We start from the raw sequence: 10,712 nt of genomic DNA on the forward strand, positions 1-10,712 counted from the left end.
AGAAAACCAAACTCCAGCCCTCCTGGGGTTTCCAAGCTTTTCCTGGTTGAAAGGTTGGAAGTGGTTCTCAGTGAATCCGTCAGGAAGACTTCTGGCTTAGAGGAAGAAGAAGGGGAGCAGGGCCATAGAATTGTCCTCACCTGGAGAAGAGAGAATCGGTCAGTCAAGGATCCCCAGAGCTGTTTAGAGATGGGAGCCATTCTGGGAATCGGGGTGAATGTTCTGGGGTAGAGATTTGGTTCCAAAAAGAGATCAGAATGAAGGACTCAAGGCTTCTTTTTCTTTTCTTTGGTTCACGGACAGATTCAGCTCTTCTGCCCCCCAGCCTGTCCTCATCTCTTCCACACACCGTCATTATCAAAGGAGAAGAGATTCCTTTGAATTGCTCCCTCCCCGAGGGATCTTCTGCAAAATCGTTCTTATTCTACTGCAAGGATCAATCGGACGTGCCAATCAAACAGGAAGATACCCATAACAATACCCTCATTCTGAAGACTGCGGATCTGGATTCAGGCCAAACAAAGATAGTATGTACATGTATGTTCTGGGGATCATCTGGAGGAAGCCAATTTTCTCCCAACAGTAACCAGTTGGTCTTCTCAATCATTGGTAAGATGAATATTTATTGCCGAGAAATACTTAAATCAAAGCCCCAGTGCTCAACCTATGAAAATATACATCAAACCATTCAAAAATTCATCCATTGAACAAAAAAGCAAAGAAGCAAATTCAGTTATAGGAATAATATGTCTTCTATAAGAAAATGTTTAGGAGGACCATCTTTTTATGGGGGAAAAGATCTTCCCGATGGATTATTATGGTGGTGAGAATATTGTGAGAGCAGTTTCAGAAACGAGGGTGACTTCTCCACTCTCACACACTTCATAGCTATGTACCGATCTCCTGGGTTGCCTATTGCAGAAGTTTGCATTGCTTTTATTTGAAGATTTGAACAGTTTTAAAAAGTCAGATGATGGATGGATGTTCTGAGAGGATTGCCACTTATTACTCGTGATGGTGACGTGACGTGACTTCCTGTTAAATGGGGCGCAGATGCAAATATCTTTGTATTTCCGTGGCCTTTCTACTTTTACTACCGGTTCACTTCGCGTTCGCTTTGCAATTCAATGTCAGTTTTGCTCTTCTTTGCACTTTTTCCTAAGTCTCAACATTTTTTTTTTTTTTACATCGTGGTAATCAAAACTGAATGCGTTATTCCAAATGTGGTCTTACCAAGTTGTTATGAAGTAGTGTTAACACTTCATGTCATCTTGATGCTATCCCTCTGTTAGGTTGGTTGATTCTCTGTCATTCTTGGGTTGGGCCTGAGACTTTGCCTTCTTAACTTTGGTCATTCTGGGAATCGGGGTGGATGTTCTGGGGTAGAGATTTGGTTCCAAGAAGAGATCAGAAGGAAGGACTCAAGGCTTCTTTTTCTTTTCTTTGGTTCAGGGACAGATTCAGTCCTTCTGCCCCCCAGCCTGTCCTCATCTCTTCCACACACCGTCATTATCAAAGGAGAAGAGATTTCTTTAAGTTGCTCCCTCCCAAAGGGATCTTCTGCAAAATCGTTCTTATTCTACTGCAAGGATCAATCGGACGTACCAATCAAACATGGAGATATCCATAAAAATACCCTCATTCTGAAGACTGCGGATCTGGATTCAGGCCAAACAAAGATAGTATGTACATGTATGTTCTGGGAACCATCTGGTGGACGCCAATTTTCTTCCAACAGTAACCAGCTGGTCTTCTCAATCATTGGTAAGATTAATATTTATTTCGAGAAATACTTAAATCAAAGGCAGTGCCAATGCTCAACCTATGAAAATACAGCAGCTCCATAGATGGAAGGCGTAGACATTTTGGTGAGGTACAATGTTTAGTACTATAAGGGGCCCAGGCCACTCCTGAGAGAAGGAGTGGAACAGCTGCCAGTTTGAACTGAGGTAACAGAATGTGAGGCAACTGGCAATTGGAACAGAGTTTTTTTTCAGGTGGGGAGGGAGAGTAGAACTCCTTTGTGTCAGAGGGTGTTAATTATTGTATAAGAAATACTAATGATCTGATGGTCATTTTGAAAAATCCTTTCTTAGCAAGCCCGTAGAAGCCAAGAGGAACATACGTGACACATTTCAAGTTTGTAGGCTTTGTGCTTTTGGAGATTTTGTGATGAGTAAGTGGTACTTGGCTTTTATATATATGTAGATTACAGGTAGAATTTTTTGTTTTATTTGCCACAGCCTGGAACTCAACAAAATTAACACTCTAGGTTCTAATTTGGTACTCTGTCGCTAGATGCTGGAGAGTTAAAGAAAAGTCACCACAAACTTTTTACCAAAAATGAAACTGTCATAAACAAACTGAGCCCTGTGATTTTTCTAGTTGCTGAAATATAGCAAGAGAGAGAGAGAGAAGTGGGGAATTTTTGTTTCTTGACCTGAGGCAGGATTTTTTTTAAACAAGGAAAGATTTATTGTAATTTCCCCCCTAAATTAAAGTAAAATAAATTTTCCTCTTTCGTTTTCCACTTTAAATCTCATTTTGCAGAATATCACTGCTTTGCTTCATACAAATGGTATCTTAGGGCCAAGGAGGCACTGTGGATGATTTGAGGAAACTTCTCTGCTTCACAGTAGACATTAATTTATCTCCGAACTCTTTATGCAGACGGCCCCCCTTCCCCAGAGCTGAGAGTGGATCCGTTGTCCCAGAGGGTGAAGGAAGGTGACCCCCTGCTCTTCCTCTGCTCAACGGAAGGAGACAACGCAGAGAAGAAGTTCCACTTCTACAAGGATGGGGTGGAGATCACCAGCAGCTATGAAGGTCTTAGGAAGGAGTCCAGTGATCTCTCAGATCCTCTTCAAAATGGCTCTCTGAGAATCCCGCATGCCACCTTCAACCACAGTGGGGAATTTGCTTGCAGTTATGAGGAAAATATAAAAGGGCGCTGGGTCATGACTTCTTGGAGCCAGGGAGTGACGGTCACAGGTGAGTCCGTCGGGGGAAGGATGGATGGGATGAATTCTTGGGATGTGAGACCATCAGGAACTCCCACCACCACAGGGTACACTAGGAAGGACAAAGGAAGTCCCGGGGAAAGGCAAATTGGCTTCTGTGGGGTTGCTAAGTAAACTCCACAGAGGCATCCATGAGAAATGCAGAAGTGAGTTTGCTGTAAGAGATTATTTCAACCAGAGATTTAAAATGATCCAAACCTTGAAGAACGGGATGGGTTAAGACATTCTGATAAGAAATACTAAATCATCCTTTTTTTTTTCTTACTCAAACCAGTGTGGACCCAAGATTCAGATCCTATGTGGAGATATTCCCGGATGGCGATTCTTCTTATAATCCTGCTGGTTCCACTTGCCTTTTATTGCTGGATAAAGAAGAGGAGTAAGTGAAGCAGTTTGGGTTCAAGGGTTCCCTTAGCTGGAGTCCTAGAATGACAGAGGAGGGGGAAGGAGAACCAGGCCTGGATTTGAGAGAGACAGGGAGAAAATACACGAGGAAGATGGAAATAAACCATTTCATGTTTCTCTTTATTTTTATTGCTGCCTTGGAAGAATCTCAGCTTGCAGACAAGAAAGAGGAAGAAGGTGGCCGTGGAAAAGTGACGTGCAGTCAGGTGAGGCAAGTGAGGCACAGCCTCACCGCTCTCATCATGAAAAGAAAAAAAAATGTAAAAGGAAAAAGCTGAGCTAGTTGCTGCCTCACCATGGATGACTCTGCTTAACTGTTTTAAAAAGCCTCTAAAAGAGTGACTTTAGGCGTTTTATGATCACTCGAGCAGAGTTAAGCAAGGGTTAAAAGCCTAAAAATTCCTGACATAGGTGAGGCACACAGTTCTCCTGCCTCATAGTAGAGGGTGCTTTTTTGGAGGCTTTTTTCCAACAGTTAAGCAGAGTCATCAACAGAAGCCAGGCAAAGAGCTGTGCTGTAGCACACACACTTTCCCGCAGCCTCTTTCTTTTGGAAGTCTTGGATCGGCTCCCCTCCGGCTTCTCTGCCTCTCCTCTCACCCTAGCTTGCCAGCAGGAAGTGAGTGGGTGGGCTTTATTGCATTCCAGGCATTTTCCACCTAGACAGCAGGCTGCATTTGCAATGGTGGAGGTGTTTGGGGAAGGCAGCAGGGGAATGGGGGAGATGGCAGAGGAGCTGCTTTCAAGCCACTGGAAAAGATATCCAATCCAACTTTTGTGTATGTGTGTGTGTGTTTGTTTGAGAGTGAGTGAGAGAGGGAAGGGAGTAGGAGAGATAGTCTAATCCAGTTTCTCTCTGTGTGTTTGTGTTTGTGTGTGTGTATGTGTATGTGTGTTTAAGAGAGGGGGAGGAAGAGAGAGAGGGAGGGAGGAGGGGAAGGGAGAAGAAAAAGAAAATGAAAAAAGGAAAATTATTTCGCAAAGGAGAAAAACATGCTGTCATTTTAAATCGGAACTGAGCATGCCTGGCTGTGGAATTCTGGGAGTTGAAGTCCACAAGTCTAAAAATATTTGAAACCCACCACTGTGTCAGTGCCTCACCAGCCATAAACCTCACCACACGTCACTGCCTTGGAATGATGGAGCCTCCAGCAGCAACAGCAGTTAGACCCTCTCCTGTCAAGGTAGCTGGTGGGATTAATGAGTGACTTCAACCCTCTCCAGAGAAAGATCCCTTCACAATGGAGAGTGAAGTTATGTTCCTTAAATCCCCACTAATGACTTACAGTTTCCTGTGGAGTCATCTGACTGTCATTGTGTAGAAACAAGAGGGGCGCAGGTGGGCTTTAGAGTGCCTGAACTACTCCGTTGTAATGTTGGTAGATAGCTGAATTTCAACAATTTCAAGCAGTATTTACTTTCCATAAGTTCTCTTGATTTCTGTGAATAGCTGTTTTTTGTTCTTTCACTTGCTTGATTTCAGCCCAAAAAATTAGGCATTGTAGGACCCCTAGATATGCCGTTATGACCTTCAGCCTAACAAATTATACGTTGGCCATAAAATTAAATGATCTTGAAGCCCACAGAAAAAAATACAAACAGAAAAAGTATATTTCAGACCACTAGGTATCTTAGAAGCCATTAAAGAGTCCTCCAATTTGGAGGGGGAGGGGGAGTTTTAGGGGGATGTGCTTGCGGGTTTGTCAACAGCATCTCAACACCATCAACAATCTGAGCGTCAAGACTCTGACTAATGAACTCAAGCAACTCAGAACCCTAAGACTTGGCTCCTTCTCTAAGGAGGACATTGTATCGGCACAGCTTCAATGGAAAGCCAAGTCGAGATCTCTCCCACGGTTTCAGTAGAATTGAACTAGGAAATAACCCCATCCTAAGCGTCACAGGTCACATTGGCCAATTATGTTAATTGGCAGGCTCTTCAGGCACTCACTCATCTCCCATCCTTATCGCTGGAGATGACCTCGGTTTCCATGATCTTGCATATACACTTTATCTTTATTTGGCTAGAGTTCAGATTTCCAGTCCTGAGGTTGAATGTATTGTTATGGAGATTTTGATCTTCAATTGGTAAGTCGGATTGATCCTTACAGTAGAAAAGGAACCTCCCTGTATGAGATCCCTGGGGATTCCCTGACTTGACTTCCTTGGAGAGGGAGCAATTCAAGGAAATCTCTTCTCCTTTAATAACAACATTGCTTGGGAGAGATGAGGACAGCCTGGGGGCTGTTAGAGATGAACCTGAAGAAAGAAAGAGAAGCCATTGAGTCCTTCCTTCTGATCTCCTCCAGGAACCAAATCTCTACACCAGAACATCCACCCCGATTCCCAGGATGACTCCCATCCATCATCTGCTCTGAGGATCCTTGACCCATTGCTTCCTCTTGCCAGGACAGAAGTTGGACCAAAAAGGACCAACACTGCAAATGAAAGATTCTCCTACCCTTGATACCCTGGCTTGCATCCAAGATTTCAACCCTCCCTGATCTTTTAGGACCATCTTCCTTTCTGCTCTCCTTCATTTGCAGGCCATTCTTCATTTTATATTGGAAGAAGAAGTTGTTGAGGTGGACATTTTTTAGAAGGGTCCATCTTAGACTCACCAGGGACATGAACAGAAGGATTTGCAGGGTTATCTGGTAAAAACAGCTATTCGTTCTTCAGTTTGGCAAAGTTTATCAAACCAAAGATTAGATAATCTCGTGTTGGCTCTTCAGGGAGACTCAGAGATGTGTCTCCATGAAGGGAGGCACCTCAACAGGGTTTGATCATAGCCATCTGCAGATGCCTCCTGAAGAAGCAACAAGGACTGGATTCACCCATTGCACCAACCCAAGTGGAAAAGAACAGCAGAGCAGCTCCACCCACAGAGATGGACTTCTCTTCTTCTGAATCACTCCATGGGCTTTCAGTTTCATTTGACCTTCTCCCTCCTTCAGAGGCCACAATGATCACAGTTTAAGTGTTTGTGAAGAGAAGCAAAGTTTGCACGAGGGTCTCTTACCTGCTCCCAGGAGGATCCAACGAAGAACTGAAAGAGAGAAGGAGGGAAGGTGGAGTTAAGAGAAGGAGAGATGATCCCAGGCTGTGCAAGAATTTCATCCTCAACTGAATCTTCTTCCCTGAATGGACTCAGCAGATGAGATGCTGCCCTGAAGGAGGAGGAGGAAGTGGTCTTGTACCACCCATGTTCTGGCTATTGAGGGAGAGGGAGTGGGTCATAAGAGTCCCCAAACCTTATTATGGCTGAGATGAAGAGCAGATGTGGAAATCTTCAGGGCCCCAGATAGGTTTCTTCTCCAAAGTTCAGCTGTCCTGATATCCTCAGTTCTCAGTTATTTGAGAGGAGCAGGAGGGAGAAAAGGGAGGCTCCTTATACTCATTTCCGTTCACTGTAACTACAAAATGGCCCCTTTCTTTGCTCATCCATTACCTCAACTTCCTATCTCTTTTATGCAGTGAAACACTTCTGGATGTTTCTGATGGGAGGAAGAGAGAGACTGTTGTACTGTACCTGTGCATAAATGAAATGGACAGGTACAGTATAGGTGGTACCTTCCTCAACAGTAGTAACTGTGAAAGGGATCTTGGAGTCCTAGTGGACAACCATTTAAATAGGAGCCAGCCGTGTGCAGCAGCTGCCAAAAAAGCCAACACAGTTCTAGGCTGCATCAACAGAGGGATAGAATCAAGATCACATGAAGTGTTAATACTACTTTATAATCCCTTGGTAAGGCCACACTTGGAATACTGCATTCAGTTTTGGTTACCACGATGTAGAAAAGATGTGGAGACTCTAGAAAGAGTGCAGAGAAGAGCAACAAAGAGGATTAGGGGACTGGAGGATAAAACATATAAAGAACGGTTGCAGGAACTGGGTATGTCTAGCTTAATAGAAAGAAGGACTAGGGGAGACATGATAGCATTGTTCCAATATCTCAGGGGTTGCCACAAAGAAGAGGGAGTCAAACTATTCTCCAAGGCACCTGGGGGCAGGACAAGAAGCAATGGGTGGAAACTAATCAAGGAGAGAAGCAACTTAGAACTGAGGAGAAACCTCCTGACAGTTAGATTAATCAGTGGAACACCTTCCCTCCAGAAGTTGTGAATGCCCCAACACTGGAAGTCTTGAAGAAGATGTTGGATAGCCGTTTGTCTGAAACAGTATAGGGTTTCCTGCCTAGGCAGGGGGCAGACAAAATGGAGAGGAGAGTTAGGAATAATGCTCCATTGCTCAAAAGATTCCTTGCCAAGGAAGAAGAAAACTCAGTCGTCCTGAGAAGGATTAGAAGAAGAAAAGGAACTTGGACGAAAGCAATCATCTCTTTGGGGAGGAGAAGAGTCAGATTGAGATGGGATGTAGAAGAAGAAGAAGGTTCTCAAACCTATAATCCAAGGGATGGCCTCCATCGTCTCTTCGGGATTCCGGGGTAGCTCTTCTTGGCCTCCGTCGCTCTCTTCTTCCTTCCCCAGAGAGATTGAGAGATGCAGCTTCTCTTGAGACAGTCCTCTAACTCAACAGCCAAGAGAGGAACTGCGTCACCCACCCAGACCAGGACAGAGCTCAGCTCCCCGGCCTTCTTCAACCACACCAAAGCCTTTCTCTCTGCAGCAGAGAACTGCCCCCATCCTCCCCGCCTCTCTTGTGCCCCAAGACAATTGAAAATAACAATAACCGTCTCGTGAACTGGGAGGTTAAAAAGCAAAATACCCGGGTAAGTTTACTCTGCAGCAAAGCCTAAACGCCACCTGACATGTCAGCTCCACTTCTTATCCTGAGCCACAGATTTCTATAGTGGAGGCATAGAATAAAACAAAGGATAAACTATGAATTATGAAAAGTTGAGAGCTGTATGTTCTGCTAAAACAGTTCTGGAAATTGCTGTTTGAGTCTAAGCATCGTAAGAATTCTCCTCACTGCGAAATTCCTGAAGGGCACTCAAGCTATCATCTATTTTGATAAAGGGTTAAAATTTGTCCTCAGATAAATATGACAAACCTTCCAGAATTTGAAATTAGGGCAAAGAATATCCTGGATTTGTAAACGAATAGCCAATAGCTCCCTGCAAAATATCAGGCACAGAGTTTATTTTGGCTTGATATTTATCTTGATTGCAGATAAAATGAAAGTGGACTTCCCCAAAACCGTTTTTTAAAATTAAACCTATGATTTGCTCTGGAACTGCACCCCCAAACGTACAATTATATGAAGGGATTCAACCCACTATTAAAATCATTATTATTTCTGCACCCCATTCTATTCCAATCAGAGATGCTTTGCTGATTCTTGTTGAATTCTTGTTTTATTCGCATTTACTTTATTTCCTGTTGCTGAATTGCATTGACGTCTGTGTCCCTTCTTGTGCACGTCCCAGAAGCCTTTGTGATCCTTGCGCCTGAGAAATATTGCGGTAGAAAAATCCACAAAGTGTGTCCATTTTTTAGCTTTTATTTTGCTTTTTCTCTGACATTACTGAAGATCCCAGAATCGGGATCTCCACGCACCATCCACCCATCAAAATACTGAAGCAGAAGAAAAATAATAGTGGACCTAAGAAAAAGGAAATCTGAAATCTCTGTGAAAATGTGACAGGGAGGAGAGGTCATCACCTAGTATTTAAAGGAAAATGCCCTAAAGGGATGGGCACCGTCTTCCATATTCTGCCCATATTCAAACAAATATGGAGAGAAACAGCCCAACAAGGAAAGAGTTCCAGGTCTTCTCTTCACTTTGAGAGAGTCAGATGTGAAACCTCAAAAGGATGAATGAGCTGGCAGGTTCCTGAGATGTTTTAGTGTTGAAAGAGTCTCTAAACTAGGCCTCATTCCAATTTGATGCATCGGGATTCAGGAGAACAAGTGGTTCAACTCTGTAACAGAAATCTTCCCAGCAGGCTCAAGTCTAGACATAACTAAGACTCGTAGAACAGGGCAATGCTGAAGATTTCCCCATTTTTTCATAGGTTTTCTCTTCTGCCATAAACTGAAGCTCATCTGCACTTCATCATCTCTTCAAGAATGATGTCCATGTCGACTTCCGGTGGCACTGTAGGCATTGAAGGACGTTCCTTTGGGACCGCCAGCCTCGTGATCACATTTAAGCTGCTAGAACAGCATAAATCAGCTGTCAAGCGGCTTGAAAACTCTCCCCTTGGGAAAAGAGGGGGGGAAGAGCAGCTGGGCAAGGGTAAAGCTGCCCATAGACCCCTCGGAGCAATTCTGGGGCTCGAAGTGTGAGAGCTCCCCAAGCAGCCCGACAAGGCTCCGCATCTCGGGACGCTTCTGCCGCAGCAGAAACAAAATGCCACAACCAGCCCTGCAATCAATGTTTTAATCTACAATTGAATAATAAACAGGCAGAGCAAAGACAGGAGTGATTATAATAAGTAAAAACTTTAACTCCGACGCAGTATCACTTCCTTCTGCGAAGATTGAGGAGAACAAAGGGTAATAAAGATGGAATCTGCAAGTCAAAGGATGTGATCAAAGCGAAACTTAAAAGGAAAGTATTTGTTAAGTGTTTGTTAAAAGACTCAAGAGCTCAAGATTAAAGAAAACAGTTTTGCTTTACTAATGAGCTATAAGATTTAACAAGTTTGGGGATTAAATGGACTTTTTGGATTTAATAATTTGGTTGTTGGAAAGTGTGATTTGAATATTCAGAAATGCCTTCAAAACAAATCAACAAAATAAGTGCCGCTAAGAGTGCTGGAAGTCACCCGGTCCAGCCACCTAAATTGCAGTCTTTATTATCTTTAGTGGATACACAAACAGTGATATTTGAAGCTCTCCAAGGTGCTTTAAAGGCACAAGCCTCATTTTTGCAAGAAAAAAATTACATGTGTCTGATGAAATGTCTGAAATTAAGGACTTAATTCAAACCCGCAATCAACAAATAAGAGAGGATATAGTGGATGCGTTTAAGGGTTTGTTTGCTTTTGTAACATCATTGGATGACAGGGTGGAAGAAATTACTCAGTCTAATGTGAATTTGGAGAATAAAGTTGCTGAGATTCAAACCAAGATTGAAAAATCAGAGGCAGAAGTTAGAATGATACAATACAGAGCGATGGAATTTGCTTTGAGAATAAGAGGCCTGAAAGAAGATAACCAAGAAAATTTGAAAGAAATCTTTGCAGAAGCTTTCACTCAGTTAATTGGTGAACCAAAAGCAGAATATGATTGGCAGATTGATAAAAAAGATCGAGTTAACTCATGGATTGCTAGACAGAGACAACTACCAAGAGATATTGTAATCTACTTTGCTAC

The sequence above is a fragment of the Natrix helvetica genome (genome assembly GCF_964273705.1).
Source record: "Natrix helvetica genome assembly, chromosome: Z".
NCBI classification, from domain to species: Eukaryota; Metazoa; Chordata; class Lepidosauria; order Squamata; family Natricidae; genus Natrix; species Natrix helvetica.